Raw genomic sequence first — 14,674 nt, forward strand, 5'->3', positions numbered from 1 at the left:
CCCAAAGTTTCGCTTCGAACTCACGACATTCCGTTGACTTAAATTGTACCAATAGCAACTGTAACAGTCCGGACCATCCAAATTGAACTTTTTTCGCCGGAAAATACAACATTTCTCCATTCTAGTTTCCATTCCATGTATTGCCGGGCGAAAATGAGATGGTTCTGCTTATGGGTGGCGGTCAGTTTCGGCTCACCTTGAAATTTCTTCCATATGATGTTTGGTGACTCATTCAAGATGCGCGCAATATGCCTCTTCGTTACTGGAACAACTGATTCTGCCTTAATGTATGAGCAGGACATCGTTTCCTGGTTGCTTCGTGTCTTATTCGACCTTTATGACGCAAAGTAACTTTGGTGTTCCCATTAGTTGGTCGTTATATCCCATATTTCTGGCACTATTTAACGAAATTCCGTACCACTTTCTCAGATAGACCAATTTTGTTATGATCGAGCGATTAGAAAACTTTTGTTCACTGAATATCTTTATTATTTTCCGTCCCTCTTCCGTCAATAGAATACATTTCGCCATTCCCTTAAATTCTACGTAAATCACTAATCTGCCCAACTTCTTACGTTGCACATCTAATATTTATCTTGCGAATTGAACATTCCCACGTATTTTTTCAAAAAACACAGATAAAGGTTTGGTGATTATGCGAAATCCTGATTTTTATGCCCTGCGGCTAAACGTATGTCTCGGGAAAAAACGACGTTTGAATGTTTCTAACCACCGATGCCACCTTGTGTGTGTGTGTGATTGTGACGCACGTCCTTTCAATAAAATTGACTTAAATATACTATCACTACAGCAAATAAGTATCGCAAAAAAAATTGTAAGAGGTTGTATCTAGGACACGACCGCATATTTTCGACGTAGAACTACGCAATTACATCATGCAATTCACTTGTTTACCACTTCGAATATTATTTTAGAATGCATCGAAATTTTTGTAATAGATATTGTTCTTCGTTACAAATAAATTTGGTGAACATCCTTTCAAGTTTGATATGATGCCTAGGATTACCAAAATATGTGAACGAAAGAATTGTCAAACGATCATTGTATGTTCCATTTCCCTCTGGATGTGGAGGCAATGTGGCGTAGTGGTAACATCCATACCTCTCACGCAAAGATCATGAGTTCAATTCTCACTCCCGACATTCTTCCAAAAATGGAAGTAAAAGTGACGAACCAGCCGGAATGTGTTGAAAGTCACTAGAATAGAGGAACAAAAAATTTCCCTCTGAAATTATTGCACATCTCATGTTTACGTTGTTCTCGAGCCGCGAAAGTTCATTCACCTCTAGTATCTGGAATGACGATTTTCCCAGGCTTCTCAGTTTAAAAGTACGTTTTGGGGAAACATTTTCCGGTCTGCATAACGACAAGCGAGTACAAAAGTACTCAATGCCGAAAAATACCCCCGACTTGCATGTATTTGCAAAGCGGATTCCCCCAGGCACATTAATTTTGAAGTCCGTGTTAGGGAAACACAACTCAATAGGAACAAAAATACCCCCGACTTGCATGTATATTTACCAAGCGGATTTCCACAGGTACATCGATTTTCCAGTCTGTGTTGGGGAAACCGTAAATCGGGATAATAAAAACATGGCAGTTAGGGCGTTTAGATAACGCTTGACATTTCACAGTCATTCAGTTGTTCATCTAATGAAAAATAACTTTTTATCAATTGTGATAGACGAGTAGAAATATTCCCTATCAATTGATGCAAACACCTTTCTGATCTGTTAAGAAATGTTCGAGTGCTAGACATTCGAAATACGGGTAGGGTTAGCACAAAAATCGGCAGAAGTATGGGAAAAGGAAGTTCTTCCAGTTTTCTTGAATTTAAACCGTTTAGAGATTAGCGAATTGTAATGTATAGCATATCAAACAAATCTTAGAGAATTTCCGATTCGATTGGTATGCAAGTCATGAGAATTCGTTCACAGTGAAAACAGTTATTAACGTTAACTTTATTTCATAAAAACGTGACCTGTTTTCTGATATGGCACCCTTCCTGAAAGGCGTAGTTCTACGTCAAAAAGAACACTCCTAGTTGTTTTGTAAGTGTTTTAATTTTTTTTTCAAGTGAGGCTAAACGAATGTCTATGTACATTTGTCGTACCCAAAAACCCTCACATCCCAAATTTGGCTCAATTTGCTTGATTAGTTCTCGAGTTATGCAGAAATTTGTGTTCCATTGGTATGGCAGCTCCCATGCCCTTAGAGAGGGAGTATGTGTCGAACCACCATAGAAACGTTTCGTGCGCCCTAAAACCTCCACATGCCAAATAAGGCTCAATTTGCTTGATTAGTTCTCGAGTTATGCAGGAATTTGTGTTTCATTTGTATAAGATCTCCCCTTTAGAGAGGGGGGAGGAGTGTTGAACTACCATAGAAACCTTTATCGATCCCTAAAACCTCTATATACTAAGTTTGATTCCATTTGTTTGATTAATTTTCGAGTAATGCAGAAATTTGTGTTTCATTTGTATGGCAGCCCCTTAGAGAGGAGAGTCGAGTGTCTTACCACCGTGAAAACATTTATTGCACTCTAAAACCTCCACATGCCAAATTTGGTTTCATTTGCTCGGTTAATTCTCGAGTAATGAAGAAATTTGTGTTTCATTTGTATGATAGCATACAATCCCGCCACAGCCCCCCCGCCACCCTAAGAGAAGGTGGAGGAGTATCTAACCACCATAAACCCCTACATACAAATTTTCATGTCGGTCCACTCTTCCGAATTTGCCACTTTCAGCTTCATAACCTTGTTATATTGCTTTTTGTTGACGTATAACCTTGGCACAATGGTTCACCAAATGTTTTCAACTGGATTTAGGATTTGTTTATTATTATTGTCATCATTTTATTCTCGAGTAATGCAGAAATTTGTGTTTTATTTGTATGGCAGCCACCCCTAAGAGAGGGGGGAGGGGTATCTAACCACCATAGAAACATTCATTGCACCCTAAAGTTTCGATATGCCTAATTTGGTTTAATTTGCTTGATTAATTCTCGGGTAATGCAAAAATTTGTGTTTCATTCGTACGGCAGCCCCCTCTAAGAGAGGGGGAAGGAGTATCTTAACACCATAGAAACATTTATTGCATCCTAAAACCTCCACATGCCAAATTTGGTTTCATTTGCTTGATTAATTCTCGAGTAATGCAGAAATTTGTGTTTCATTTGTATGGCAGCCCCCCTTTGAGTGGGGGAAGGACTGTCTAACCATCATAGAAACATTTATTGCACCCTAAAACTTTCACATGCCAACTTTGGTTTCGTTTGCTTGGTTAATTTCCGAGTAATGCAGAAATTTGTGTTTCATTTGTATGGCAGCCCCCCCTTAGAGAGGAGGGAGGGGTCTCAAAATATCACGAAAACCTTCCCCGGCCCCAAAAACCCCTACATACCAATTTTCATGTCGATCGGTTCAGTAGTTTCCGACTCTATAAGAATCAGACAGACAGACAGACATCACTCCATTTTTATATATATAGATTAGAATGGTTACAAGTGAGGGTGGACAAAAAAGTCACAGGAGGGTTGTGTCCGAGACACGAGCGCATAGTTGACGTAGGATTCCGTTAGGCTATCTGTTGATTTCGGATGTACTTGAAGAATTACATCGTTATACTCTTTGATAATGATTTGTTGGCTCTGAAAATGGCCGTTTTGTTTGGTTGTTGGGTGTTGTTTGTTCACTTCACCAGTGTTTACCGAGTAATGATGACAGAAGGATGGTAAACAGCCGTTAAATGGTGCGTATCAGATAAAAGATACCGAAGTGGAGCGAGATATGATGAAAACCGCCCTCTGTGATCCTAGATGAGATGCCTCATGTATTATGTATGGATGAAATAAAGAGAAAAAACTCACCAATGTAATATAAGATAATTACCAATACCGAACACAATTATCAATTTTTCAAATCAAATAAAAACATGTTTCTTTAATATAGAGAAAACATATTTGAAATGGAAAAGGTAATTTTCTTTTATAATTTTTACTTTCTGAGTGTTAATTCAAACCAATGCGAATTTTAATTGGTCTGGAAACACCTAATACTATATGTAGAGCAATCACTTTTTCCTAATATTTCTCCATATTTTTCAATTTTTCTCGCTGTATAAACTTTCCTTGGGCGAAAATGAACACAACAAAACAGACAGCTTAAACCAAACGACCCGTTCTTGATCGGGTACACACCTTGGTTTTTATTTATGAAAATTGAAATAAATCGTTCCATATATCAGGTCATTTTTAACACAACTGCTACCATATACAATTTTACACTTACACTTGTGCCAAATTTTTCACAATGCATGATTTATGATCTTATATTATTATAAAAATGACCTGTACAAAGTTTCAGCTCAATCGGATATGATTTAGGGGTACCTCAAAGCTTTGATTTTTTGGAAAATTTGCAAAATCGGATTTTTTTTTCGTTTTTTGATGTTGCTTGGTGTTTTCGACAGAATATCGGCACCATCCTTAAATGTTTTTAATTCGCTCATTTTGTTTTAGAGCACGATTTAATACAAGCACTTTCATTTTTCCTTTAGCCTTGAAAAAGACTAATTAGAAGATCAAAACTTACCCACAACCAGAGATACCAACCTTCCTGATTTTCCAGGATTTTGCACATTTTGGAACATTACCTGATATTCCTCAGTTCCGCCTGATTTATCTGTAATAATCCTGATTTTCCTGATTTTTGCATGTTTTACTTTATCAGAGTAAAAGTTATCCATAGTACATACACTGGAATCCCTACCAAAGCTTTCCGGTTCGCACTTTTACAATACATACCTTTTCTTTCGTTTGATGTCTATCCATACCGAAGTATTTAGCGTGTTCGAAGATACAATGTCGACATTGGTTCAAGCTCCAAATTGGCACGAAAGAGAGATACCGTTTTGTCTCAAATTCCGATCACTTTATTTATAAATGTAAGTTTACTAATCTCCAGTGTTATAAATAATTGAATAATGAAAACCCTAACATTTCTGGGCCCAGGCTTCATTTTAACATCATTTACAGGTATCGATACAACCTATAATTTATTACACTAGGCGTTTGCAAAAATGTTACAAAAATGTCAAAACCAGTGATAAATTGTTTGCGTTAGGAAATTCCGTAAAAACAAGCATGGTGATTTTTTTCAGTTTTCGTAGTTGTTTTAACTATTTTGTTTGCTGTTTTCATGTTACGTGCTAGAAGAGATTGTATATTCTTACCTTATAAAAGGATGAACAAATGATATTTTATGTAGAAATCTTCATTGAAACTAGAGTTTTTGCAGAATTTGAGGCAAATGTAATTGAACATATTTTCAATTTTGCTTCATGAATATGTATTTGTAAACCAATTTTGTTGTAGTCAAGTGTAAAAACAGCTCTATATCGAAACATCAAATGAATTTCTCGAAGCAGTACTATGTTGAGTAATGAGACACTGTTTAATGACCAACAAAGCTTAAGTGTTCGGTAATTGAGACAAAACTGCACTCTATCAAATTAATACCCGAAGTCAGAATCAAATCATAATGAAAATTATTACATGATGTTCTTCGAATGCTTAAAACACGTAGTTCTGATCATTGAATTAAGGGGGTATTGTATTCGGTTCAAAATGTTTTTTTCTTGCGTCTCCCATTTTTTAAAATAGTAAAATTTAAAAATATATCATATTTTAGAGATAGAAAGATGCACGCAGATTGTATTCATATAAATTCGACACGAATCGGTTCCGTAAAACTTGAGATATCGAGAACGCCAGTTTGAAAAAACTAGTTTAAAAAAAACGCGTTTGAACTTCATAGTTAGGACCGTAGCAGGTTAAATACCGCATCACTAAAATAGCTCTAACTCGGTAATTAATAGGATTTTCGATAAGTCCATTCTAGGGTATATTCTTGAATGCCTAAACTACAGAAATATGAAGGAAAAAATTTTGATTTTTTTCAAATTTCTAGACTAGAATACTGCCTTAATTAAATGAACATTGAGGATTATTCTGCGGGATTTTTTTTCTCTCACTCCTGAATCTTACTTCAAGGACCGCATATATTTAGCAGATTATAAATGTATATTATATAAGTAAACAAACAAACATGTTTTTTGTGCGGTCCCTTTTCGCGTGATTCCTCGTTTGTGCGACTCTTTTTGTGCGATTTTATTATGACATCGGGTCTTGAATCACACAAACTAATCGCACAATTTTTTATTTGTGCTAAACAGTTACACAAATGAGAAATCGTACAAACAACAACCGCACAAAAACAGGTTTTCCTGTATATGATTCAAAGGCGCACAAATATACATAATTTGAATTGCAAATATTTGGAAAAAGACTCCATATTCTATCACAATTGATCCCGTAACTGAATTCATTCATTATACTCGAACCTTCAAGGAAAGACGTTGCGTTGAAAATCTCATTAATTGCAATACAATCGCCATCGGAGTGATGCTCATTACTATTCGATTCTTATTTTCGAAGTTACTCAACAAATGACGACAATAATGTATAGTTGTGAAAATGCATGAAAAAAATCAAAGAAAAAGAAATGTCTGCCTGGAGGAGTGCTATCTCATCCGCTAAGCCAGTCGAATATGGCACCTTCAGATTATCACAAGTTCAGGTCCCTGCAATTTTTTTTTAAAGAACAATAGCTTCAACTCTTTGGACAGTATGAAAAATAACTTGAGCAGCTTCCGACGACAACGCAAGGATGGATGTTGAAATATTTTGGAAAAAATAGTGCAATGCAATATTTCTCCAAAAATGCTCACGATTTTTCCGGACCATCCAATATGAAATATGAGTCCTGAATTCTTCCTGATTTTTTTTTCGTTCTCCTTTATTGTGGAAAATTGTAGTTGATAAGCCTGCCCGCAATAGTTATTGTGACGCAATTTCTTACAGCTGACGCACCAAGGCTGTGGAATACTGTTTGGTGATACTTGAAACTAATGACTATCAATTACACAGCAAATAGAAAAACCCAATAAGATTGACAAAATAATTCAAAATATAGACGGGAACACTTTCGCATATCAGCGAATGATAGTTGTCTTCCGTGTTTCAGATTCACTTTAAGTGGATGTTGGTATCCAACAATATATTTTCCATAAATATATATAATCAAAACGCATAATGCTATTCGAAATTAATTAAAGAGCAGAAGATTACGTCAGATTGTTATAAAATGTCACGCAGATTGTTTGGATACAGATATCAAAATGATAAGAGTCTGTTAAAAATACTGCCATCTACATATCAGACCAGAACATTATTGAGTAATGTGCAAATTGATTGTCAAATGTTAGTGACATTCGAAATTGTTCGAAATACTTAGTGTTTTCAAGTGAAGGATTGCCAGATCCCTGTGAAAACGAACAAAACTATTAGAATTTATCATTAAATCAATATTATCAAATCAGCGGAAAAACAAACACTCCTAGGACATGACAGCTGTTTCTGGACACTCTGTAGCCTTGAATCGGAAAATCAATCTCGTTCGGAAAGCAAAAGGACGGCATTATGCAAACTCAAACAAAAATCAATTATTCCTATTCCTCCGAGCGAACAGATTGGTCCTCCTTCGGCAACCATCCCTCTTTTTCTTCTGCATTTAAATTGCAATGCCACAGGAAGCCAAAAACTATTGCTGGTCTGCATTTTAATTTTTCACAATTGAGTTTAACTCCGAAACCATATTTACAAACGTTTGCATTTCCCCTCCCAGACTGTGGGGCTGCTTATGAGCAAAAAGTTGAGTCGCCGATCGGCAAGGGTTCGACGGGACGATCAATTTTTATGGAGATGGCACCTGTGACATTGAAGATTGGGATCTGCGGACTTCTTGGCGAAGGGAGGGGGGACGCCGGGAAACCGCGGGAGACTGTATAATGAAGGAATATTGAAAAGTTTACACAAAGCTAACGCCTCGTGAAGGAGAGCGGCATGAGGTGAACTACATCATGCAAAATTATGAGAGATTGCTGGAAAGATTGAGGGAAAACGAATTGAATATCTGTCGTGGGCGGTGAGTGCTCTGATTGAACGCGCGCACAATCATTCCTAGGAAACTGACAGTTTAATATTTCTGGAGAGAACTTTTTTCACTATTTCTGCAAGTGAATGGTTCATTGTGCACGATCATCGTTTGCGTCTATCTTCGTTAGTTTTGTGAAATCATTTTCCAAATGAAAACACGAAAATTATATTCGTATTTTACTCAATTTTTTCAGAAAGTTGGAATACCATAGTGTATAAAAGCTTTCCGATGGTGAAATAACTACTAATTAATTATGAATTGAAATTGTCCTGAAACGTTTGAAGTATTGTTCCGATAGAACATTTTCTTTGTGTTGCATTCGTTCGAACAGATTTCGAAATTGAACATTGAATTATAATTAAAATTATAATTCGATTATTCGTTAGGATTTGATGGTAGTGATACATTCACCGGAACATTTCTTCGATCGTAAATGTAAAACCTATTCAATTATCACTGGCAATTAACGTGAAATAAAAATCATAACGCAATTGTTGTCCACCGAATATATTCAATTCACTGTATCCTAATCTACCCGTGTTTTGTCAACCCGTGTTTTGTCGATTCTTGCAGTGGGGATTATAAAAAAAATATCGATAAACTGATTCGCTAATTTTCTCGTTAAAACGATCATATTACGAATGCCACTCTTTTGCGCTGGTTTTATTGGAGTCTTCCCTCTTTTCTAATTTTGGTTTATTTTTTTCGTTTAGTGATTTGGTGATTTGGACCAACCTTTTATCTCAAAAAGTACGACTTGGATTTTTTTATAATGTCATCTCCTTTTATTGTTGAACCGTATGTACCTAACGTAAAAAAAACATTGATCAGGTGGAAGCAAAAAACATTCGACAGGTGGAAGGAAACGGTATCATGAACACGGCAAACACATTGATTGCCAAAAAATGTGAGTTTTCCGATCGTGTTTTTAAGGTTTTTCCCGCTTATTGAACAAACTTTTCGTGAATTGTGCAGTAAAGTTCTGTTCGTCTACAGAAGAGGAACAATTTGATGCAGCGAAACTGTAAGTTTGATGACAATAAATGAAATTAATTGCATTTCAATTTTTGCATGTTGTGTGGTGTGACATGGACACGTTTCTGTGGGGTGAATTGATCCTACAGGTTTGAGGCTTTTCTTTGGTCTAATTGATTCCAGATGCCGCAGAATTACAAAAAGAGGATGAGCAGACAACGTTGGAAGAAGAAGGAACTCGAAAGAGCAACGCAGGCCATCAAGAAGGGATTTTCTTTGACCAAGCATCGGAAGAGTTTGAAAACGCTCGAACAACAGTGAAATAATTCATGCACAATTCGAGATGGTGTCAATCCAATTTTTCTGGTCTGGAATCTGGCCAAGACACCTGGTATCGATCCCAGAACACTGTTACTGATTGTAACATTATCCCGAAATACTTTACATAAACATAAGTATGTTTTCTTCGATGAAACACACAGTGGTCCAAATCACCCCGCATCAAGTTTCAATCCCCAAAAATCATCTCTTCTATTTTATGATATATTTGGTAGTTTGAAGCTTCTTATAATCAGAGATGCCAACCTTCCTGATTTTTCAGGATTTCCCAGACTTTTAGGCTCGTATCCTGACATCCTGACAAACACTCGATTTTGCCAGATTCATCACAATAAAAAGGATCCTGGTTGGAAATGAGAACTGTCAGAATAGTCTACATAAAAAGCTCTCCTCCGGTTCTTCCTTGTATAGTGATTGCTCTTTCTTTCGTTTATTATTTATTATTACGTATTAATATTTATCTGAATACTTAAAACACGTAGTCCACCTGAAAATCCATTATGTTTTTCGCTTCACAATGACAGAAAATGAAACCGTGAACGCCAATTGGATGAATGAACATTGAGGATAATTTTGTGAGATCTTTTCTCTCTCTCTCTCTCTCTCTCTCTCTCTCTCTCTCTTCAGAGTCTTATGGATTACAGAGTTATATATATTTAGTATATTTTTTTTTGTAAAGCATACAATTATAAATTATTCAAAAACCGTAAAAAAAAGTAAGACATTTATTGTCGTAGTCATTGTATCACGAATCACAATACTAATAATGCATAGTTGTGGAAATGCCTAGAAAAGGACAAATGGAAGTTTGCTTAAGTAAGATTCAGGTCTCTACAAAAATCATTCAAGGGCGAGAACTTCGATTCTATGGACAGCATAAAAAAAACCTTGAACAGTTTCCGACGAGAAAGCGAACATGATCTCGTTGGATAGAATTTTAAGGCTGCCTATAAACATGATGCCTTTGTTCTCCTAAAAATCGGCACAAACTTCCCGGACATCCCAAAATGTTCTATCCTGATTTATCCTGATTTTTTTCTCATTATTCCTGATTTTTGAAAATTATAGTTGGCAGCCCTGCTTATAACGATTAAACATTATTGATTGAGAGAAAACAAGTGTAGCTCACAGTTCAAGGTGAAATTTCTTGTTTAGATCGTATTGGTTTGGAAATATTAGGCGACTTGCTTAGGTGGTCCCAATTCCCCCCTTTTCCCCTACTAATTTTTGTGTTCTTGTAAAAATCTTGTAAAAAAATTATTATACTGAGCATTTTCTATAAATCAATGGATAACAATTAAGGTGTGTCATTTGATTGAGGAGATTTAACAAAAATTATTCACTATTAAAAACATCGAATAAATAGGTACCGAACTTAAACTTGAACGACGATTGAAATCTTCAATTTCAATAAGAAAACTCCAGAAGGCATCTTGTAATCGGTGTTTCGAAACGTTCCACCAGAAATTAATCTATTAAACGCAAAACACTTTTCCAAAAGACGACAAAACAAAAATTCAATCTCTAGACACGAACGACTGCCGCTCGTTCTCTAATGATAAAACAGCAACATGCAAATGAGTCCACTGGGAGACTTTGATGAATAATTAAGTGAATTAAATTTAGCACTTTCTGTATCATCTTTGCCTTTGCGAAGAGAGAAGGAAGAGTGGCGAGTAATAGAGCGATGTGTTTCGGCTAGCATTTCACCATGAGACTATGTCGCTGGAAAGCTGCTACAATACTACAATACCGAGAGGGTATCAGAGATATCCCGAGTTGGCAAATAACAACGACAGTGGGACTTGGAAAAATAATGTCACTGGACAAAGCTCCGGAGTCACACCATCAGAGAGCATGATATGCAAATGACTATTTCTGCAGAATTCCGACCCCTTGCTCTCTTGGATGTGTTTTATTTGGGCAATGGTCTGGTCACCCCAGACTGAGCCTCAGCTTGAAATACCGCCGGGCTGGTAAAGAAATGAGGATAAAAGGGTTAGTAGGCTCAGCATTTTAATCGCACTTTGAATAAAACATTTATAATGAAGGCGAGCTGGCGTTTGATATTTTCTCATTTTGTGAACGACTAGACGAGAAATACGGCTTCTCTTGAATTGTTTCACACTCCAAGGATTGGAATTAAGTGCGTGCAGACTGTTTTGTTCTGTTTGAAGTCACCTTTCCCATTAACCTCGGTTTGGGTTATTTAGAATGGGGAAATATGTTCCACACACCCACGCAGAGATTGTAATAGCAAAATGATTATCTGATATCTCCACTTGCAGATGTAAATGACAGCTGCTGACAAAAAATATTCAATTCTAGATCCTAATTCACTTGCATTGTAGATATTTTTTTCTACTGAGGCGTTCTTCCGAGAGATGTTAGTTTTGACCCGATGAAAGGATGAAAATTCGAGCGAAAAGTTCAGCAGAACTAACAGACAATAGCTTCAATAGTGTATATTTCCATTGTCACTGAATGACTATAGAGCATTGCTTTGATCTCCTCCAATTACAACAATGGAAAATTAAACTAAACAGAGAGACGGTGAGAACAAGGATTAAAACCATCATTGAAGAACTAAATGCAGATATCTGGAGCACTAGTGGAGTGAATGATAAAAAAACAACCCAGGAAGTTTTTTGCGATCACTGAGGCTAACAATGGCTTTTGTGAGCGTTTGAATCTAATATCGTAAAACATCAGAAGGATGATGTCCAAGACACGATTTCATTGTTAACACGTAGGGCTCGAAATTATTTCCGGCGGGAATAAAAATAATGGAAATTTAAGGGGTATTCTAGTGTAGAGACACGAATTTCTAACGATTTTTTGAGGTCCATAAAAATAAAACAAAAAATATTTTTTCTATCCATCATATCATTATTTGTTCATCTATCTTTCAAAAATAAAACAAAAATTGAACGAAGAAAAAATATTCATAATAGTTAAGAGCTGATGAAGTGAGGAGGGTTAAAAAAAAATTTGTGCCATGGCGTACACGATTCCTGCCCTTCTGGTTATCTAAAAAAAAAATCGAACAGATTCTGAATCAGTAAAGATGCCGCTATCGCATGAACCTCGAACAAGTCAAAAACATTTTTTTTAACAAAATGGCGGCCGTTTGAAACCAAAATGCGGTTTAAAACGTTTTTTCTTACGTTTCCCATTTTTTAAGAAATAGTAACATTTGGAACGCTGCCTGGGTCCTAGTTTTACACTAAATCAGTTGGGGAGAGTGTATCGACTACGGATACGACTGTTGCAGTGGAAAAATTCTAGTCTGGCAAGTCATTTGCATGTGGGGCTTGCGTTCTTCTCACAAAAGGGACCAATTTTCTTCTAAATTTATATGGACGAATGTTTGATGAAGAGATTGCTTCCACTGTATAGAAATCATGACCTGCCTTCTCTATTCTGGTGCGATATTTGGCAACGGCTCATCACTTCAAATCTATCACATTTACGAAATAGACATCAATCAACCGAGTTATCTTCAACTACGACCAACCGAACGTTATTGGGCAATTGTCGAGGGCATATTCAAGAAGGGTGGTACAATATCGCGGACCATATCATTATCATTAGGAAGAATTGGTCAGTAGCTTTCAGAAAGTGCTCGAGAGCTACTGTGCAGAATTTGATGAGAGGTGTCAAATCGAAAGTACGATCATTCTACAGAAATCAGCGATTTGTGCAAATTATAACCTCTACTGTCTCTCAACACTAGAAACAAAAATAAAAATTTTTTGACCAAAATTGAAATAATCTATTCGCATTTATTTCTCGATTTTTTAAAATTTGGGATCACTTTCCGATACACTCCTTAGTGGTGATTTCTATGCCAAATAACAGGTTTTAAATATATTCTGAGAGGCAAACTGTAGAATACCCGTGACCACAGTGCAGGTCGGAGGAAATTTCTTATTGAATATCCTGTATATCTTAGCAAAATCACAAATCCAACGCTCCCACAAACACCATTTCCCGAAGAAATGATCCACAAATTATGATATGCCGCATGTTTCATAGAACGGCTACAGCAACGGTCGCGGAAAAATTTGTACAGAAGAACACAGCTCTCACCACTGGAAACTCTCTTCCCAGCCGGCTTGAAATGCGCTGCATTTTGAGGCCACTTTTATCTCGGAAACAACGCTTGAGTTCACGAAATTTGAATAATCGATCGGAAAAAAGTCACCAATAAGTCATTGACGATTCGATATCGACATCACATCATAATATCGTCATATCATCATGATATCAGTGCTACAGCAAGCGACCAAACGGCAGCGACAACGAGGCTTTCCAAATGGCCTTCCTCAAGGCTAGTGGTGAATGATCAATTCGTTTTTCATAATTGAGGCTTTTGTCCGAGACCCGACCGCATGGTTAACGTAGGAGTACGTTAAACTATTCGTTGCATATTGATTTTGGATGTGTTCGAAAAATTACAATACAATAGCTCTTTGAAAATAATTCGGTGGCCCTGAAAAAAAAGCCGTTTAGTTTGATTGTTAGGTACTGTTTGTTCAATCCGACAGTGGCACAATCGAGCGGTGATGGCAGAAGGATTTTTTTAGTCGTGTCGTATTGGATGCTGGAATGGAATGGCACCTTTAGACAGGGCTAGAGTCCAGTCTAAAGGTGCCAACGAGAATTTTAACTGAATAAGTCCAACACAAATCGGACGATCGCGAATGATGCACGAACAAACATTTGTGGCAATTGATTTTAATATTTGATGATTTAAATAAATTATTTCTGTTTTGAAGCTATTTCCAGCAAAACTGTTACCCGATAGTGTTACACTTACTCCTACATATTCTAAAAATTAAACAATCCACTATCGGCTATTGTGATGGAAATTCGCGAAGCAACCAATATGTGGAATCATATTATCTACACTCGTTCCGGCTCCAATGCACGCTTACGAGTTCGGATCCTATAAGGGGCTGTCCACATACCACGTGGACAACTTCAGGGGGGTGGTATAGGGTAAGAAAATGTCCACGCTTGTCCACGGAGAGGGGGGAGGGGGTGTATACTGATTGCACGTGGACAGAAAGAATAAATTTTGTTTAAATTCAATCGCCTATACATTCAAAATTAAATGAAATCTGTTACATATCCAAGAATGAATTTCAAAACCCATATTTATCAATAAACGGATTAAACCCCCTTTTTTATATATTTTTTCGCATATCATTGAACTTCTTCAGTGAAATTTACATTCTAAAAATATCTCACATGAATCTCACTGTGAATGATAAA

This window comes from Toxorhynchites rutilus, chromosome 2, assembly GCF_029784135.1.
Source record: "Toxorhynchites rutilus septentrionalis strain SRP chromosome 2, ASM2978413v1, whole genome shotgun sequence".
NCBI classification, from domain to species: Eukaryota; Metazoa; Arthropoda; class Insecta; order Diptera; family Culicidae; genus Toxorhynchites; species Toxorhynchites rutilus.